Consider the following 21,784-nt stretch of genomic DNA (forward strand, 5'->3'; position numbering starts at 1 on the left):
CTAGGGACTGGGCGAGTAGTGGAAAAGACGCTGATCAGTTTAATTTTGTGACGCTCATACTAAGAGGTGACGAGGTGACCTATAATTAAGCCACCATTGTCTTGATTAAACAATGTCAGTCGTTAATGGAAACATAGTTAAGTGTAACAGGATTTCTGTTGTTAAGTGTTCTATGCATTTATGTGACTTTGCAAAGACTATAGAACCTGCTGGATATTTTTTTTCTCCATCCTGTGAAGTAAGGCTCACTTAGTTATCTACCATCAGATGACCTGTCTCACAGAACTTACTTTTTTGTTCTGTCAGCCAAGCATAGCTCAGCTTGTAACACTGTCTTGCAGAGTATCTTGTCTTTCCAATTTCCTGTCTCTTTACTAAGCCATCAGATGGCAACAATTCCATCATTAATTATCAGTAATGGGGGAGTAAGTTTGCTTTAATACCTTCTTTGAAGTTCACCCAAGAGGAACAGTGTAAAGGTGGGGGCAGCTCCATGGGTGACCCTTGCTGTCCCAAAGTCCAGAGCCCACTCTGTGCACATGGTCATGCTTGCAGGTTCTTGGCCACAGAAAGGAGGGTGGTTGCTCCCATGTCATTAGTGGATCCCTTTGGAAGTGGCCCTGTGAGGAGGACACCTTCCTAGCAGCCAGACAAGTCACTCCTGGCAGAAGGATGATTTGTGTGTGGCATGGAGAGGTGTGGCGCTTTGCATGCTGTGCCGCTGGTAAAGGTCTCCTGTAATCACCTTTTAATTACATTGCATTTAGCTTCCAATATGTTTCCTTGGGGCCTTTAGCCGGAATTTGACATTTGCTTTCCTATATCCAGCTGACAAATGGCGACATACTTTTTTTGTTAGTCATTGCCTGATTTCCTTCAATCATCTCCTGCTGCAATTACCGATTTCTTACTGATGAAAAATGCTTGACTGACACTCAGTTGTAATTATGAGGTAGCAAGATTATGTTTCCTTAGCATTCACGATCTTTAAAAAAATCTTCTCCCAGTTTTCTTAATTAGAAAAAAAAGTGGAATAATGGCAGGATTGAGTAAAGGTTGTTCCAAAAAGCATTGCCCTGAGGAATGTGGAGGAGCTGCTTTTCTTCTGTCTCCAGTGGTGGCATTCAGAAGCACATAATTTAGGACATTAATATTTTCCTTAGACATATATATTCCATAAAATGGTGGAGACTCTAGCTGAATGCATAACTATCTGCTGCAGTTTTCAAGATCAGTATACAACACCTCATAAAATTTGAGACCTTACAAGTTCCCACATACTGTGATAGTATGTCTAGATAAAATGTGTAGATAGACATGACACCAAATATAGTAGTAGATAAATTGCTCTGAGTTTTCTTTAAGATATCACCCACAATTCCTTAATTCTGCTGTGTGTTTACCACAGCTCTTGCCAGAAGTGCTCTCTACTGCGCTGATAGAGCACCAGTTTCTGCTGGCAGAAGGGAAGTGGTGGCTTGCTGCCTTACCAGGAAAAGTCCCCTCCCCAGCTGCAGGTTTCACAGGCTTCATGAAATAAAACTGCCTAAGGAAGATTGCAGGTCACTTTGCCAGTTATTAACCTAGGCACTTTTTCACCTCTGGCAGCATGGATAATCCTTGCCACAATAAATATGCTTCTCCAAGTCATGTTTTGTAGGAATGCTTGACCTGAGCCTGAAAGAATGGATGTGCCTCTATGGCCATGGACAGTGGCTGGCAGAAAATTATTCTGCTGTTAATATTTAGTTGTCATAACGGACAACGTTTAGTTCCTTTCGTCATTGGAAAACCAAGTTGGTTTTTTTTTTTTTTCAGTTTTTCTCAAGTCATATGCCAGAATAGTATCTGTGGTGACACATCTCAATTCAGAATATCAGACTTCTCTAGCCAGAGACAGGGAATGAGTTACTAGTCTGAAAAATACTTAAAAGCAAAACAGTTTGGAAATGCTCTGCTTCCTTCTAGCAACAAGCTGCTGGAGGAGCTGCCAATGAACTTGAAAGGGGCTTTTCACCTTCAGTGCAGTCCAGAAGCTGGAGCTGGGTGGATGGGAGCAGTACGGCTCACTACTTCCCAACATGGTTTCATTCCCAGTGGAGAACAAATGGTGTAAAGTGTTTCCTCAGTGGTACTGTGGTGCAGGAATATGAAAGAATACCTTATCTAAAAGGTGGTGCAATAGAATGGGGAGGCATTTGCTTTCATCCAGCCTTGATCAATTTAGAGATCATGGATGTAATTGTAAGCATGTTAAATGTAACTGAAATCACATGCAGCTTCACAAAAACTTGATAAGAGTACAACAATACAAAAAAAAAAAAAACAACAAAACCCTTATAAAATGGATTATATTTGTGGATGTTAAGAAAAATTATCCGTACACAATTAAGAACAAATACTGTGCCACAGAAGTATTTGTTTTAACCAGATGGTCTTAAGTAATGCAGTCAGAACTGTGGTCACAGTACATTAGTTTTGTTTCCATAGTAACATAGTTTGGCAGACTGAGTTATTTAGATCTGCACTGCAGTGTTCATGACAGTCTAATCCTTATATATATGCTCTTATTGGAGTTGAAAATGATACTTAGGCCATCGTGCACACTTACAAGTGTGCAGACATCACGAGAAGTCAAATTTCCCCAAAGAATGTGCGCATGTACAAATGGTATTTATTGTTAAATTTTGGTATTAATTTATTAATTTTTATTAACTACAGTGCAAGTAGAAATATGTAAATATTAATTCAAATATAGATGTAGAATGTGTGGAAACAGCACTGGGCTGTGATTTGGGCTAGTGAGTGTGGTGGGGGTAGCTCTTAGTGGTAGGAGATGAAGCTTAACTCAAACTTATCCATTCCTGTGAAACTTTAAGAGAAGTTAAAGGGAAAATAACCATAAGCAGTACAGAAAACATCCTTATCACCTAATCTGAAGTTACGACATGCATACTGAGTTGCGTTAAAGAGCTGAATTGTGCACTGACTTCCAAGATTTCTCAGTGAGATGAATCTAATTTAGATACAGTAAATCATAGTATTAGCTGTGCTAAGTTGTGTGCTTACAGAATATGCCCCAAATAATTAAGAGTGATGGTGATTTATGAAATTTAGACTCAAACAGTTTTGCCAGGTGGCAGCAGCCAGAATGGTAATGTATTGTTTACGGGAGAAATACAGACAGGTACTGCAGCACTTCAGGATGCAGATGGGATGTCTAAGTCCATCTGCAGTTGGAAATCCCAGTTTATAGCACAAAAGAACTAACTTTATGGGTATTTTCTAAGCTAATCAAAGTTTGGACTCTTTCAGATATTTATGAAGGTATAACTTGCTTGAAACATGGATAGCTGCCACCAGAAGGGACCTTGGCTATGGATGCTCTGAACAGGCAATTTTCTTTTTGCCCCTGGGCATACCAGCAGTACCCTAATTACAGAGGGCCTTGAGGCATTCAGAAGCGGGAAAGGATTCAGAATTGGTTTAGCAAGTTTTGACAAAAGCCAATAATATAATAAAAACCAAATGTGCTTTCCTTTTCAGCTACAAGTGAACAAATAAACCATAACCATATCTTGCTGCTTCTTGATCGTTATAAAAAAAGTATCTTAAGATAATCTTATGTGTCTGAAACATATAAGCAGAAAATTCATATTTTTAGCAGTAGCGTGTTTAGCACAGATTTTACTGTATTTATGGGCCTGAGTACTTTTTCTAGGGTCACTGGCTTGCTTTTCACTCAAACTGTAAGTCTCCAGTTGTTTTTAAAGTTGTTTGAGCAAAAAAAAAAAAAAAAGGCTTGTAAGAGGAACAGCTTAATACTTGATGCGTCATTTCCCTCTGCCACAGCAGAGATGCTGGTCCGTATTTAATGTTTGAGAGCCCTGGACTACACATCATGTGCCCTGCGGAAGGAGAGTCATATGGTCTGGATGAACTAAGTTTTCCATTAATCTTTGGAAATGCCGCCAGCACTGAGATTCTGGGCAGGCAAAGGACTTGTCTGAGGAAGGGTAGGGCATGTTTATTTCTGCCGTGTCAAATCTGTTGTACCCAGAAGAGTGGTTTTTCAACCCATTTTGATGGTTTTTCAACCCGTTTTGATTGTTTTCCAGAAAATTAGTGTCTTTCTAAAAACATTAGACTAGTGGTTGACTGTTTGCTTTGCACTTTGAATGTTTCTCCCTGGAGTTTGTGTTGTAAAATTGTGTGGTTGTTGATATTTCTGTGAACAGCATCCTAGAATACAGAAATATATCATAGAATCACATAATGGTTTGGATTGGAAGGGGCCTTAGAGATCATCTGGTTCCATTTCCCCTTTAATGGGCAGGGACACCTTCCATTAGAGCCGACTGCTCAAAGCCCCATACAACCTGGCCTCGAACACTGCCAGGGATAGGGCAGCCACAGCTTCTCTGGGCAACCTGTGCCAGTGCCTCATCACCCTTTTAGTGAAGAGTTTCTTCATAATGTCTAATGTAAATCTCCCCTCTGTCAGTTTAAAGCCATTCCCCCTTGCCCTGTCCCTGCATGCCCTTGTAAAAAGTCCCTCTCCTGATGTCTTGTAGCCCCTTAAGGCACTGCTCTGAGGTCCCCCATGGGCCTTCTCTTCTCCAGGCTGTACAAGCCCAATTGTCTCATCCTTTCTCTGTAGGAGAGGTGCTCCAGCCACCTCATTATCTTCATGGCTTCCTCTGGACTCACTCGAGCAGTCTGTGTAAAGTAACTTGAAATGCAAGTTAAGATGTAATAAAGGAAAGCATACTTACTGTTTTTCATATACCACACTTTACCTGTGTGTTGCGGCATATACAGAAAATACCATGCCACTTTGGAGTTATCTTGAATACATGATAAACAATGAGTTTAAATCGTCGGCGTCATTTTCCAAATGACGCACATAGAAATATTTTTATTTCTGTTAGAAGGAACACCAAAGAAATCAGTGACTGAAGTAGGTTAGAGGAAATAATTTTGTACTGTTTGACATGGGCTTTTTGCTTTGCCTTTGATGTAACATTCAGTAGTGTTTACAGAAATAGCTAGGCTCACTAATAATTTATGTCCTATTGATCTTTTAGGTGATCCCAACTTAAGAATAAATGTCTGTGGTCAGTTTTTCTGCTTCCCAGTATGGTTCTGTTGTTGGGAGTTTGTGTTTTGTATTTTGTTTTTGGGTTTTGTTTTGGTTTGTTTTTTTCTTTTATCTAGAACTTTGCTTAGTAGTGGAAAAGAAGAAATTTTGTTTTCATTTTTGAGTAGGAAGTGTAAGCTAAGGAATGAATTTCCAGTGCTATACCTATTAGTAATAGATTCTAGCTGAGAACTGCTTCAGGGGATATGATTGGGGTGCAGGATGGGACTCTTGCTGACTATACACCCTGCCTGCTGGGCAGCTGGAGGTGTTCTGTGATGGCCACCCCATCTTCAGGTAGAGTTGACTGACATCTTGGTCAGCCCAGGGCAGCAGGCTCAGCCAGCCTGCCTTTGTCTTCAAAAGATCTTGTGGAAGTGCACTACGTGTTTGCAAGTATGAGGTGTTAAGCAGCTTTCATACTTATTCCAGGCAAAAAGCAATCATGAGTTGTAAAAGAGGTATCCATACAAGGACTGCTTTAGAAACATTAGTTAAAGTAGTTCTGGGACAAGGCGCGATTATATTTTATTGGTGTAGCGTGTGACAGTATTACAGCAAAATTCAGTTTCAATAACTCTAAATACAGGTTTTCACTTAAATAAGACTTTTCAGTAAAGAATCTGTTTTCTAGTAAAATTTATCCAATTAAAATATATGGTAACAAAACCAAAAACAGCACACACTTGACTATTCTTTTAACTGAATTGCAAAATCCTATTATAAACTTATATTAATACGCTCTAAGTTAGAAAAACAGGAAATAAATCTTTTATGGTGTTTAGAAAACACCTAAAATGGCCTGAGTATAGGTATGCGCAACCAGGCAGTGCGCAGCCCTAACACAACCAGTTCACCAGCATGCTCTGATCCAATTCCACCTCTGTTCCAATACAGAGCTGTTGTTGCTGGTGCCTTTAAATCCTGTTGTTTAGATTCAGTGTGTTTTGATGAAATTTAGTCAGGGAAATGAAGAACTGCAGGTTTTGATTTGTTGCCCTTTCAGGAAGGAAAGGACCAGGTCTTACATGAGGTTAAACTCAAAGCCTGGGGGTTTTGAGATTGATGGTGTTTCATTCCTGATCCAGTGCTAGCAGCAATCATGAGCTCTAATTTAGACTATAGTTATCTCTCCCTCCAACAGGCATCCGTGTCTTCTGAACTTGCAGGAATAAATTTACACAGGCACTAACAGTAACTTGTAGGAGTTTAAACTGTGCCAAGGTAAAAAGCAGAACTTTAAACCAAGCCACTTTTTAGGCAAGATGGCTTTGCAACAGCGAAGCCAGCAAAAGAGACCACCATGTGATATTTGACAAATGTATTAACTTTTAACACCTTTGAACCTACTGACTTGTCCTATCTAACGGAACAGTGTCGTGGAATACATGCCATCCATAGCAGCATGCAGGAACATTTTCTGTGGTGCCTTGATAACTACTATCAGTTTGGCTGGCAGATACACTCAGGCTCAGTTGACAGCAGCTAGCTGAAATATTGAGAACTGGTAAATACGTCAAAATTGTTCATAATATTTTGGCATTTTAAAGCATCTTCCTGCTATATTTTTTAGGAATAGACGAATGAATTGTGACAGTCATTTAGACTTTCCTCGGTGTTCAGAAGTTCCCATGACCTGAGCAATGTGGTGGGTTTAATTAAACAATGAGACGGGTTATGGAACCAATACCTTGAAGCACTTGAGCGTGAGTAATTTTAAGCATGTGAATATTGTGCTTCTACTTGGCTGTTGTCAGCTGAGTTGGAATGGCAGACTGTCAAACTGATAAACCATAGCTACTAGGATCAGCTGAGGGCTTAAGCATGAGCTTAGGCATCTTGCTCTGCTAGTGGCAATGGTAGAGTGGGAATAGAGTGCTGGAGCTTTATGGCTTCTGTCAGGATGTCTGTCTTGCAGTCCGCGTATACTTTTTTAAAGTATGCAGATTTAACTCTTTTCAATTGTCCTTCTGCTTTGTCATCTCTTACTGTTTTTCCACTATTGTTATTTTATAATGAACTGCAGCCAGGTAGCTGAATGAAGGCATACACCATTTTGCTGCAGATGTAGTAGAATACTTATAAAATCTCTCTTATTTTTATTTTCAAGCATCTTTCCACCTGCAGTGTATATAGAGCATTCTTTGTCTGCTTTTAGCGTTTTGCCAGTAGATAGTCTGAAGTTGCTTCCGGAAGGAAAAGATGCGCTATTGAATAAGTAGGTCATGGGAACAGCCAAATGATGGTTTTTCTGCAAAGAAATGGAGAGTGAAAAGCTGCTCTGAAGAAAGACAGGTATCTCCTGGGATGGAGAGACGTGCACTGCCCTCCATTGGGCTCCGCAGAGTCAGGCTCACTGAAATCACTACATGATTAGTTTACTACAGACATCCAGTTTAGCTATTTACTCCTATTGATTGCCTCTCCTCAAGATTAGGCTTTTTTCTACACGTAAGTGTAAAAAAACTGTTAATGCACAGCAGTGGAGGAAAAGTTATTTGTGAAAATGAGTCTCTCCCACCCAAGAGAATCTCAGTAACTTCTGCAGATCAGTCCTGAGCGTCGAGATAACTCACTTGAATGCTCAAGGTGTAGCTGCTGGAGCTTTCTGGGAGGTGGTGGTGTAGTAAAGGTAATTGCTGTAGTACTCCTTTGTCTGATTTTCTTTTCTTTCCGAACTCAAGATTACAGCTTAGTGCTTTGTTCTCAAAGTCTTTGGACAAGTTCTGTTCTTGATATGAGTCACATTTGGAGTAACATTTTTTTATTTGAATTATTTAAAATCTTTCTAATAAATGTGTACACAGCGATTGTAAAAAAAATTGTGCAAACTCAAGTTATTCTGATGCCAGGCAAATTTTTCTCTTCATTTTTCTTGACATATTCTTCCTTGTTACCCTACTTAGAAAAAGGTTCACTGTGTTCCTAATAAATAAATAATGAAAAAAACCCTAATGATGTTACCTTGGTGGTTCAGGAATGGAAGAACAGAATGGTACTGAGACTAAGTCTGTGTACTTTAAAAAGCACGGATGAATGTTGCAAAGTTTTTAATCAAGTTGGATTTTTTGGTTTTGGAAGCTTTTGTGCTTTATTTCTATGCCCTATACCTGTTACAACCATCATCCCTGTCAGTGGGTTGAGGGAAAGTCTGAACTGCTGACAGTATTTGCAGAAAAGAGCTTTGCAGTTGGCTTAGCTCATACGTTTTTTTAAACGGAGGCTGCAGGAAGACAATACTGTAGGCCAGATGTGGCTGAGTATGTATGTATGGCTAAATGTACTTACATGGTCAATGGATAACTTGCATGGTCATGGATTTCAGTATATTGTATAATTAGTCAGTAGTGTTTAGACAGTCCCCATTATGGGAAAGATTGCTTTAACTTAGCCAGTGAGTTAGATTGATAAATGCAAAATGTTTTACATTTCACTTGAAAACTCCTCAACTGGAAGTCAGCAGTGTGCAGAATTTGTGCCAAGGCTTTCTGCACTGGGCTGGGCTGGCCGCAGGATCCGTAACCCAGAGAGATACAGCTGCAGGGATTTGAAAACCATACCACATTTTGACTTTATTTTAGGAATCAGTTTACCTGATGTTAGGAAAAAGAGTAATCCGTAAAGAGCCTGTGGGGAAGAAAAATGGACTTTTTTCATTGTTATCCCATTTTTCCTCTTGTTTCACATTTAAATTTTAGATGCATTTAACATTTCAACAGTTCATGTCAGATACTTCAAATAATTACTACATTGAGCTAAAAAAGAATTTTTAACCTGTTTTCTTCAGAAGCAAGGGACACATAAATTTACAGTTACTTTCCTGGCCCAGTGCCGAAACATCTCTTTTGTTCTCTTGAAGGAAAATAGAAAGGTTTGATTAAAACCTTGCTTGGTAATTAAATGTCTGTAGTTTTTCTCCTGTAGACATTGTTCCATTTTGGTGGTACTTGTTGTAGTGTTCCATGGAATTTTCATAAATCCCTCAAATGCACCCCCAGACAGTTTTCAGGATTTTTGTACTACATTAGCAATTACAGAAATACACTGCAAAAATAATAAATGCCTGTTAATTGCAAGCATTTAATTGTGCAGTTTATTAATTTAGCATGAAGAGCAAATGATGGGCTATATTCTGCTGTCTGTTGCAGAAGTCTTGCACGTATTTTTAAGTTCTGAAAGTGATTTCATTTGGAGTAATGAATGATGATGCATCTGGTACTTGGATCTTAAACTGAGCACTTGCTGAACAAATTTATTAATACACCCCTGCTCAGCACTACTTACTCAACGCTACTATTGAAAACCTAAAGTCTGAGAAACCTGCAGTAAGTAGGGAAAGCTCACTCTGGAATTTAATGACATTTTAAGCTACATTATGTGTAAAGGTTGTAGAATAACTTGTATTTAATGGGGCATTCAGGAAGTGTGGGGGATGAAGGCTACTTTCATGCAGAGGGATCTGGAAAAAAATGTGAATGCCGGGGGGAAAAGGCTGTAGAGGAGGGTGTGATTGCTTTGCGGTGTAAGTTGACTGGTCAGAGCTGAAATTATCTAGACTTTTGTCAAATTTTGCTTACGCATGGTTACCATGTTAAATATCTGTAGGAGATTTTCTGATGGTGAAAAAGCCATGACCGGTGTCAGTCAAGTTTCCTATATTCAGAGCTTGCAAGCCGCAGTGCTTCAGGCTCAGTTTTTAATTTCCTCTGAAGAAAGCGCCTTACTGCTGGATTGAGAGTGGTCTGGAAAGGGTGGTAGAGATGATGGTCCATGGGACCTGCACCAGGGTCTCTCACGAACTGATGCTTCCTTTTGTGGGCCCTTCCATTCTTTCCAACTTTAGATCATGAGAGAGAATTAGATTTTTAACCCTTTTTTGAATTCATGCCAGGCAGCACCCCAGCGGCTGCCATCTTCTCCCTCAGCTTCCATTCCATCACTGCATGCTGCTGATGACATTTCTGGACCCCTCTTTCCTGCATCTGCCTTTCCTGACATAGGATCATGCTCTTCTTCATTTTCTCTTTCTCTTTTGTATTTTTCTCCTGCTCCCTTGGAGTATTGTGTGCAGTTCTGGTGTTCTCAACACAAAAAGGACATGGAACTGTTGGAACAAGTCCAGAGGAGGGCCACGAGGATGATCAGGGGACTTCAGCACCTCCCGTATGAAGACAGGCTGAGAAATTTGGGGCTGTTCAGCCTGGAGAAGAGAAGGCTGGGTGGAGACCTCATAGCAGCCTTCCAGTATCTGAAGGGGGCCTATAAGGATGCTGGGGAGGGACCCTTCATTAGGGACTGTAGTGATAGGACAAGGGGTAACGGGTTAAAACGTAAACAGGGGCAGTTTAGATTGGATATAAGGAGGAAGTTCTTTACTGTGAGGGTGGTGAGGCACTGGAATGGGTTGTCCAGGGAGGTTGTGAGTGCTCCACCCTTGGCAGTGTTCAAGGCCAGGTTGGACGAAGCCTTGGGTGAGATGGTTTAGTGAGAGGTGTCCCTGCCCATGGCAGGGGGGTTGGAACTAGATGATCTTAAGGTCCTTTCCAACCCTAACTATATGATTCATACAAAGCTGCTGAAGGACTGCATATATTTTTTCATTTTTGTTTTTGTTGTTGTTGTATCCTCCAGCCATTCTGCCACAGACCCGACTCTTGTGGTGAGCTTCTAGTTTTATATACAGGGGTTTCCCTGAGCTTCAGATGGAGAAGAAACCCTTTAGCTTCTCATTTCTCTTTTAAGGAAAGAAATGTAAACTGAATTATTTAAAGCAGAAACCAAGCCCTGGCATGCAGCGTACAGTTTGTGAAGGAGGCTGGAAAACTCAGCAGCGAATAGAGTTGCTGGGCAGGGTGAGCTCTTGCAAAGGCAACAGCGAAGTGGTACATGGCCAGCACACGGAAATGAAGTGTCAGCAAAGTGAGCAGCCACAGGAAATTCATTAATCTGTGAAAGTATACAAATCTCTTCTCTACATTGATTTCTGGTGTGTTTTGCCAAAATACGTTAACTGTGATTATAATACATTTTAACAAAGGGTATGTAATCAACAAGGCTGTTAAGGTTTGGTCAGTTGGTGTAGCTGGATATAACAAGCTGTTCTTCAGGCTACAAAAGTATTTCTGCATAGACATCCCTGTAATTTAATAGAGCAGAGACAAGTGTTTGCTAAATCAAGGCGGTAATTTCTTTTATTTTAGGTAGAATTGCTTCCATGCTAACATTAAAGCATGAATTTCCATTCTGCTTGCAACATTTCCGTTTTAATGTGCATTAATGTACTAAAATCCTTCAGTTTGAGGATTAGCGTTTAAAAAAAGAGAGTGTTTGTTGGATTTTCTATGAGCTGTTTTTAACTTGCATACAAAAAATTAAGGTTGGGAGTTGTTTTTTGGGGTGATGTAACAGCTTGTACTTAACCGAAATACTTGCAAGGAACCAAGAAGTTTTTGGACCCACAAGTCCTTTGTGAAAAAAGCATGCTTTTGGTGATCTCTGCCTCTGAATGGCACCGTTCTTTGACGCTCTTTTTTCCTTCCTTTTTGATGGTGCAAGTAAGAAAACAGGGCTGTGCTGCTTTTTGAATTTCCCTTTCATCTAAGCGTGCTGTCTTCTACGTCATCTGGGAGTTCTTTTTGTGGTTGGGGCGTACGTGACAGGAGGACTTATTTCTCCCTTAATTAGGGACAGGCGGTGGGCGTGAAGGCTCCTTTCCTAGCTTCAAGATTGTCATACACTCCTCCAAACAAATCAGCTAGTCACCTGCTGCAAAACAGCTTCTCTATTTTTATACAAAAATGGATATTTAAGGCTCTGAAGGGGGGAGTTATGGTGTTTATTATCCCACTGGGAGGGGCTGTATTTGACAGTTAGCTGGAGAGGCCTTGGTGGTGGTCAGCAAAGCTGCTGGAGGGGAGAAGGAGCTCTGGCGAGTTGGAGACGGCAAAAGGGTTTTAATTTATGCAGCCTGGACAGTGTATGGTTGCTGTCTGAGAAACCCTCGCGTGGCTGCTGCCCGGCATGGCTGCTCTGCTATTTATGGACAGCCAAACTGCAAGTGCAAGCTGCAGCTCTAATTCAGCAGAATGCTGCCAATCCTTTGCAATGTTATGAGTTGGTTTTCTTTTTTTTTCCCCAAAGCTTTAGCCTTTAGCTATGCATTTTCTGCTTTCTTTTTCTTTTATGGTTTGTATCTCGCAGATAACACTGTTGACTGCAGAGGTGTCAGTGTAGCCCTGGTGAAGCCAGAGCAGGAGCAGCCTGCTGAAAGAGAGGAGGAATGTAAAACTCCTGGTAATAAAGATAGTCTATTTTATATTTTAGGTGTAAACTAAATGTTGGCATTGGTATGGGACTTTGCCAGGTATGCATACCATCTGCTTTGTGACCTCTGTAGAACTAATGCAAATAGCAGTTGACTTTAGATAATTTGACGTTATTTAGCTCATTATTTTATGTCAGTCAAAAGACGGGAGGACTTTTCTGCCAGCAATAAATTAGTTTCTGGTATTGATTTATTGGTAGTGACATGGAAGAATGAGGAATGACGTTTAGTATGGCTATGTCAAAAACTATTATCTTAATATCACAGCAGTCAAATTTTAGTAACAGCTGCCATGTTACTTCCCTGAATAGGGAGTACTTTCCAAAGTGTGGAAAAAATACATGGTATTACAAGGTAATAACGGTGGGAAATGCTGGTTTTATACTCCAGCAGCACCTCTTCTCTCTGGAGCAGTTGGGATTGCTATGTACCTCTCAGAAGAGGTTATTTTTTGGTTCCAGCGGAATTGTTGTATCCTAGACATGCCTTCAAGCCATCTGGCCACATCTCATTGCATTCGAAGAATGCTGCTGGGCATGTTTAACTAGGTCCCCATGCCAGGCTGTTCTGGCTGGGGGTGCTCCTAGGGGGCTCAGGAGGATGGATGCTTCCCTATTGAAGGATACAGCTTTTCCTTAGAAGTGTGTAACTTGCTTCAGTGAGACACATATTTTACTGCTTTGTAATCTTTTTATTGGAGTTGTTTTTTTTTTTTCTTATGTATAGCTGGCTTTCGTTTTGGAGATGGTGAATTTTCAGTACATTTCCAAACGGTTTGTTCCGTGGCATTTTGAAGAAATATGCCAACAGTGTATTCTGTAAAACATTTTATGCATATTAAAACAAAAATCCGTAAAGGTCTTGCCTGCCAGACATTATACAATGGGACCTTTGAGTTTGTATCATGTGTCTTGTTTGTGGAATGAAGATCCTTTGCTGTGATGCTCAGCCTTTGCAGCCGAGAGGTCTGTGCAAGGCCCATTAATTTTCCATTAGTGCAGTGTTAGTAGGTCCCAGGAGTTCTTTTATTGATGGTGGATGTTTACCAGTGCCAGTATCGAGTGGAACGATCTCTCACTTCACAATATGTTTGTTGACTGTTTCTTCTCTTTTTATGATAACACTTCCTTTTATTTTGCTGATACTTCATGCTTCCTTTTGTTTTGCTTAATCTGTTAATCATCAAGTCTTCTTATATTTCGGAAAACATACTGTGGTTGTTATATGCAAAGCTTTTTTTGTTTGTTTGGTTTTTTTTTTTTAAGTGTGTCTGACCTAAAGTTACATAAATAAAGAATAATTGAGAGTTTTGTGTTACTTTGCATGTATGCCTGACTTTTGCGTGAACATCTGAAGGGAAGAAGCCCCCTAAAGTTACACAGTCTGTTATATTCTTTAGTAAATTAATTTTAGTTGCACTGAAGATACGTATTTGTACAAGGTTTATGGCTTTGTTTATAGTTCCATATTCCTAAAAAAGTAATATAGATGCTGTGTTATGAGTGATCTGATTGTGCTACTTATTTTCTTACCTTTCCTATGGCCTTTCACGTAAATTGTGATTAAAGTGTTAGCTTTTCAAGAGGAAGTGAATGCTAATGGTATGTAATAAACCTTCTTAATGAAATGTCCTACCCTGTACATAAAATGAAGAGAGTCATTTCACTGTTGAGTCGGGTATCTGCACTTGAATATAGTCTACTTTTAGTAATACATTTTAGTATTTTTGTTATTTCTTTAGAGATCTATTTATTCTGACACTGTCATTTACTGAAATTTGAAGTAGTAGACTTAAACACAGACATCTTTGCATTTGTGCAGTAGGAGACATAAGGCTTAATGAGCACACATGTTTTGGGCTTTTTTAAGGTTTCCCAAGGAAGAGGGTATCACCCACCAGTATAGTTTCTTCCAAGGTCAGGAACACAACACACACTTGACAGATCAAACTAGATTCGGGAAGAAAAAGTAGTACATAATATGACATCTTCTTTAGGAACTGGTTGCTTTTTGAGAAAGAAAACTAGATATATAGCCAGTTTATCAGAATGAAATTACATGATTGTTCTACATGGAGTGTAGCTGCATGAATCCAAAAATCCTAAATATTAGCAGTTGAAGCATACCCAGAAACATGCTTTTTCACTATACCTCCTTTCCTCAGCTCGCTTTCTTATTCTCTGGTTGGCAGATGTTCTTGTGCTCCTACGGGCAAGTTCGAATGGAATTTGTTTCATTTAAGTTTAGCTGCTAAGTTCAGTCCTAGTCAGTGGATCTGGATTGAATCATCCCTGGAGATTCCTGTTTTATAAACCTATTTTAGGATCCAGTGAATCACCAGCTGAAAGTGGCTGTCTCTTATTGCTTATTCTAGAGGAAGCATCAATCATTGCTGCAGAACAAATGTCAAGCATATATATGGCTAAAATTAAGTATCACGAATCCAATCTCAAGGCCAAATAAAAAAAACCCTTCCACATCTTTGTTTCTGAAGTACAACAGAGGGGAAATGTAGAGTTACTTGAAAAGTAAAATCTGTAAGAGCCAATCTATTCACGCAGGTGTCAGAGAGGCCATGGCTTTGAAGCCTTCACGAGCTTAGGTGGCTTTAGTCTCACTGCACAAAGCACCACCCACCACTCCTTCCAGCAGTGGGACTCTGCTTTTCTCCTTTTGAATACACCTCACTTGGCATTTATGTGTTTATGGTCCACCTAACCATAAACTGGCAAATAATATGGCATTGCTGCTTACTGGTGATCTGCATTCCTTTCATGTTTACAGACAACCTTTGCCTTCCAGAGTTTCAGAAAAGAACTAGCTTAGTTCACTGTCGTTCAATGTACCTACTTGCTTCTTCCCCAAAGTATTTATTTAGGTGTGATTGTAATTTTTATGGTACCTTGTCACCTAATTTTTGATATTGTGTATAACTGAAAAGGCCACTTGAAATGAGTTGCTGTGACTGTTAGCTAACACAGGTTTTTCCACTGTTTTGTTAGATGTCTATTTAAATGCCTTCGGTAGTTTTGTAAACACGACATCTCTTTCTTCTTCCCTGTTGGCTGCTTTTCATTTCCAACGCAGGGTGGTTTTTTTCTGTAAGACACCAAAGCTGTAAGTGCCTCCAGCAGATTGCCACCAGCAGCTCATGCAGAGAGGGTAATCCCAGCAAACATTAAAGTTCAACCTCTTCCATTTACTACTGGTAGACAAATGCCTTCTCTTTTGTCTCTGCTGCTGTGTTGCATTAAACAAACAATGATAGATGGCAGCATCTCCTTCAGACCTTCCTGTTGTCCAGACAAGATGTTCTAGTTTGATGTCCTAAGCATAGGAAAACCAACTTTACTCTGCAAATTCCAAAACTGTTAAATGAAGTCTGTATAAAGAAAGCAAGTCAACAGCCCTTTTACATGAACCTGGGTTAACTTTTTTAATTTTCCTAATGATGGTAACTGGTGTACCAGATAATCTTGACTAAAAACCCACAGTCTGAAAATGACCAAGGCTTGTTAAAATGGCATCTGTGATGTGCCTAGTACGCCTTCCACCGGAAAAATGCATCTATTGGGCAGTGCTTTAGGTTTCTGCATCTCCTCTGGCAGATTTCATTACGGGATAAATAATACAAGAGAGAAAAGCAAAGTGGCACATTAGGACATAGGATTCAAGGAAGTGATATGGCAAAGCACCATTGGGCTGAATTAAAATTCTTATATTAGTACTTACATTTTCTAAGTACCTGCTGGCTTCCTCTGCCAGGAGTCTGCCAGAAGTGAAACCCCCAGCATTTCCTGTGATGTGAAGAGCTCAGTGCGTTGGTTTGAGGCAGCATAGGCTTACAGGAACCTAACTAGGTACCAGAGTTACTCAACAAAAGCTAAAAATCTCTCTGAGGTGGGAATGAAGCCTTTGGAGGTGCATAAAATACCTTGATTCACAGTCTTTAAAATATGCGATTTCATGGTGGATTGTGAATCATTTTGGTAACAGATTTATAAAGAGATTGTAAATTCTGGAGGTTTTTTTAATGTAATAAACCCAGGGTAGGTAAAAATGCATGGATTTTTGTCGCTGTGCTGCAGTCAGAGGTGTTATGAGTGTGGGCCAGTACAGCCATGACTGAGAGCAGTCCCTTGATGTATCAGTTCTGCCTGGAAATACTCTGATCATATATCTTGCAATGGAGAGGTTAAATCCCTTCAGCCCGTAGCAGCAATCTTCTGGCAAGGAAGTGACTTTTCCAAAGGTTTGCATAACGGGACGTTGAACAAGTATGTTTTGAAGCTGGTGATGCAGAAAAACTTTCTGCTTTAGGATTTCTGTCCTTTCAAAGACAAAATGAAAGCCAGGTGAAGCCTGGAAGGTTAAACACCTGCATTGTGAAATGAAACACCAGTATTTCAGTTGAAATCCAAGGGTTTATGCTCCTAATTCCAGTGATTGTGGTGTTTATGTACTAACATCTGGCTTTTGTCTGTGTGTCCGCAATACTGAAGTAAGTTTATAATTTGTTTTCACTGCATAATGCTTTCACTCTCCAACTGATGATAACTTCTTTTTCCTCATCCTGTTGGGGTCATTAGTTATTGCCAGGTTATTCTTGTTGTTGAACTTTTTTTGTGCACATAAGAGAAGCTTACATTTTACTAGTTTTTTGGGGTTTTTTTTTATCAGACTTCACAAATACTTGAACTGTAATTGTTACAGACCAGCAGACAGCTCTCTTTAAATGTGTACATGAACACAGCTGGGTTGAACTGAAGCAATCCAGCAGATAAAATACAGTTCTGTCCAGGGCCTGGCTGCTTCTGGGGCACAGTTTCTTAGAATCAATGCATTAGAGAGGCTTCACAGCTAGTTGGCCTTGCTGAACCACAGGCTCTGTGAGCAGCCTGATTTCCCCAATGGGTTTGCGGTGCCACTGGCCGAAGAGGGGGGGATTTTTCCTGGGTTTCATCCGTTGCTTTACAAGCTCTCGTCCACAGTGGGGATGGAGCTCAGCCTGTCTCTGCTTATGCTTTGTTTCATTCATCTTGTTAATTCAGCACTTTGAGAAGGAAATTCACTGGAAAGAAGGGTCTTACTTGAATGTCCAACACAAAAAAAGATACTGGGATGTGCAGGCTGCTTGTCCCATGTCAGCTCTGTGACTGCCCCAGAGCCAGCTGGCCAGCTGACACTTGTCTCATCAGGTCATCCCACAGTGGCTCCTGATTCTTCGTTCTTTCTAATTCCATACAGACAGATAAAAAATTAAAAGGGGTGTGTCTTTGAACAAATTTTGCTTGGATTTGTGTTATTTTTCACCAGATGTGTTACAAGGAATATACAGAAATACTAATTGCCAAACTTACTGAAAATAAAAAATAAAGTAGGAAAGGGATAAATGAATGTGGAAAACCCAAATGAGATAGGATTACGAAAACGACTAAGAAGAATACTTAGATGGACCATATGATGGCTATAATAGAAAATAATATCAATAGGAAATGCATAATGGAAAGAAATTGTTTTGAAAAGGATATAGATAAATGACAGACTAAATAATACTAGCTTCTTCAGGAAAAAAATACCGAGCTGTCCCAGCAGATAAAGCTGCCCTAGGGGAAATAGTGATGGAAAGAATAAGAGGGATGGGTGTTGGCATTTCAGAGTCCGCTGTCTAAAGTCTACAGTGTGACAAGGACACGTGTCTGATGACTGCTGGCTTTCTGCCACTAGAAAGGGTATTTTGTGTTTCAAACATACATATCTGATACTTTAGCAACGTGAAAATGTAGAAATGCATCCCGTGTTTTGTGAAGAGGGAGAACCCAGGTACCATTCTGCATCAGGAATGATGAAATGAAACTTAGCTGAAAAACTTAGTTTGCCTGCATTTCTTTCACCAAGCTAGGAAAGCTAGTTCTGTAGCTTTAGTTATCAGTGTCACCTTCCACTGTTTAGAGACTGGTAATGGCTTTTGTGGGGAAGATAATCATACAAAGGACTGCTTTTTGCATAAGTACATACACTATAGAGGGAAATGCAGGAATACAGGGGAGCAGGGAGCTGAGGGAGAGCTCTTATTGATTTCCTCTCACAAACTGCTGAATGCTGCATACAGGACTGAGCCCCTGGAGAAACCTGTCCTACTACATATATATCACTGGCTTTGACATCCCAGTGTGGGGTAGGCAAAATCAGGGAGTGCTTGGAAAGGGCAAAGTGTTTGCTCCTCTCCCCTCCCACACACAGGAGCTCCACTCCCCTCCATGCTGTTACATTGCAAAAATGCGAAGAAAAACATAGAAAAACCTTGCAAATGGCTTTATGCTTTTCAAATGTATGTATACTGGGGGAGAAAAAAGTGTTTAAATTTGAGTGTTAAGCTTTAGGTCGAGGCTGGTGGTGAAAGGGATGGGATGGCGGGCCCCAGAGCCTGGAGGAGAAGTCCCTTGGTCAGGTGGATATTGTTCTTGTGGAGGGTCTGGCCCCTAATTGAAGTGTATTCACACCACCCAAAGGGTGAGGGAGAAAAAGTAAATCTCCAACTGAACTCCTCTTCGGGCTTCCCTTCCTATCACAGCTTAGGAGGGAAGGCTGCCTGATGGCTTGCTTCTGGTTTTGAAGGTGGCGATCCCTACTTCGGAGTTGTCTAAGGCTATCATTGCTTCCATGGAGGAGCATTGCAATGACTGGGGACTGGCTCAGGTTGCTTCCGCACAGGGAAACATAGTAGCTTCACACCTTTATGTAGGGCAGACTGCTTCCCTGCTGAAACATCAAGCTGCGTAAGATTTAAAAAAAAAGTTGTTTTTTCTTCCCTTTTCTCCAATTAAACATTTCTTAGGTTTTCTGTTTTTTACTACAAATAAAGGGGTTTGTTTCTGCTTTTCCCAGCTGGCAGAACAGTCTCTGACCAGCTGTACAATTTACACTGGATTGAGTAACGTTAGAGTCTTGCTGAATTGGACAGGGAAAAGAAAAGTGGCTGGCTGTGAAGCACTGTTTGGTGTGACTTTGAAGCACAAGGGTAAATGTAAAGGTTTCTTCAGTGACACCTGTACTGTACTTAAAGAGGTTCATGCAAAAGTTCAGTGCTTTTAAAGCTACTCAAAAACATGAGAGGCTACAATTTTAGGTATTGGTGCACTGGTCAGATGTGGAGCTAAGTGAAAATGTATCTTTCTTTTCAAATTTGGGTGGAAATTGGATGGTGGAAGCAATCTTTGCATAATAAGCCTATATTTTTGCAAATGCGTGAAGAGTTTTGCACTGGGCTTTGTGTGTATTTTGAAGTGGGAATGACATGGGGCGTGGAGGGGGGGAATAGTCCAGAAGACTCTGTAGGCACAACCTGAGTACAGGCCATATCAGAAATCCTCAGCTTGCAAGCATTTGCTCTGGTTGTGGAGAGCTGTCGGACTGTCTGGATCTACACTCCGTTACCATTACCAGTTTTCAGTGAGGAACATGTGGTGCTTGTCTGCACAATTAGTGTGTCTCCATAAAACATGTTTCCTAGCCTTGAGGAAGGTGCTTTTTCTTGCTTTCAAAGCTCATGAATGAAGGGCAGCCTTTTAATTACGCATAGTCTTCTTTTCTTTTATATTCACCCTAATGCCTTTAGTAATAACATCTACTTTTATGTAGCTTAAGGACTGTGTTTACATGGATTTTCTACTGTTGTGTAAGCCCTGTCTCTTCTGTGGTGGAAAATAGCAAAGAAAAAAAGAAGTATTAAGAACGGTCTCTTTATGTTTGAACTATGTTCAAACATAGTTTGAACCATGTGTAAGACATGGTAGTATTGCACAGGTAATGAAGGAAAGATTTGCTTTGACTTAGTGTTCCTCATTTCTGAAGATCCTTTAAGATTTTTTTGAACCACATTTGAAGGGGGTGTTTCTAAATATCCAGAAAGGTTAAAAAGTATAAAGGAGAATGGTGGACAGAGGGGAGTAGAGTAAGTATTTCATAGACTCTTCTGCTTGAACATCTGTTGTGTAGATACTTCAGGCTGTGGGGCACACAGTTGCCTGTATTTTTCAGCCTTTCAGCCCTGGTATATCTCTGGTTTTGATTTTCTGATAAAATAGAAGACTTACTATAATAACTGTGTAATTTCTTATCAGTCATTTGTTTTTAAATGGACAGAAGATTTGGAGCACTAATGTGGTAGTGGGTAGTGGGAAGAGAAACATTAAGTTTCACAAGATGTGCTTGGTAGTAGAATGAATTCAATATTCATGTTACTGTAAATATAACTTTTAATAATACACTTGCTTGCCATATGTACAGACCAAGGCAGACATAAATGGAGCAATGCTGTGCAACACCCGGCATAAATATAAAAGCACGCAGACAAAAAAGTGGCCTGAAAAGAGGGGTAGAAAATTGGGAGAAGTGATATATATGCAAATACAACAGCATTGTCCTGCTGTAATGAAGTATTGTCATATAGAGTGAAGAAATATATTGCTACCACTTTCCCAAGAATCTTCTTTCTTAACCAGTCTAACGACATATATGCAGCTGCCAACTTGATGAAATAAAGATTTGTATTGCTTTTAAATTGTTACTCCAAGGAAAAGCTTTTTATTGCAGTATGGAGAAGGGAGTGCAATAAGTTCTGAGGCACCATTTTAATAACTTTATTTTTCAGCAGAGAAAGCTGTGGATAAATTTTACAATGTTGCTACCTAAAAAATGCAGACTTCTGCTTTTGAGTGTCACCAGCAAAGCAGTAGGGTGAAGAGAACAAAGAAGATCAAAGAGAAGTAGGAGAGTTTATTTTTATTTATAAAAATAGTGGGGTTTTAAAATTTTATCAAGAATGACCTAAATTAAACTTAACTAATTTGGGTCCCGATCCTGAAAATAATTTCATGCATGCTTAGCCTCAGTTGTGTTTCATGTCACTTAATTACCTCTGTTTACAAACTATTAAGCAAGCATAGAATGTTTGCAAAATGAGCACAACAGAAAAAATGATAAAACCCACAGATAGGCTAATGTGAAAAATCAGGCAGATACAAAAAGCATACATGTTATTTCAGCTTGTAGCACTTGGAAATTCAAGAGACGTTCAAAGTCTTTTCAGTACTGTTGAATTTGATGAAACCTCCTTTTCACCTGAAGGAATGAATTAAAAAGAACGAAACAACACCATTGCCAGTTGGTGGAAAAATACAGAACTTAAATGAGCAGTAGATATGGACAGCAAGTACATTTTTGGCTTAAGGCCAAAATTTATTTGGTTTGGCACGAGTTTTACAGGTGCTTGGCTCATCACTGGCTATTTTAATGTATATTGCATTGAAGTCATTAAA

The 21,784-nt window shown here is 39.9% G+C and overlaps 1 protein-coding gene across 5 annotated transcripts in view; it reads left to right on the top strand.

Annotated features, from left to right (window-relative positions):
• DIP2C (disco interacting protein 2 homolog C) overlaps nt 1-21,784 on the top strand; it is a 320,749-nt gene that overhangs the window by 124,455 nt on the left and 174,510 nt on the right. The window lies entirely within an intron of this gene.

Source organism: Lathamus discolor, chromosome 2 (assembly GCF_037157495.1).
Source record: "Lathamus discolor isolate bLatDis1 chromosome 2, bLatDis1.hap1, whole genome shotgun sequence".
In the NCBI taxonomy this organism is placed as follows: Eukaryota; Metazoa; Chordata; class Aves; order Psittaciformes; family Psittacidae; genus Lathamus; species Lathamus discolor.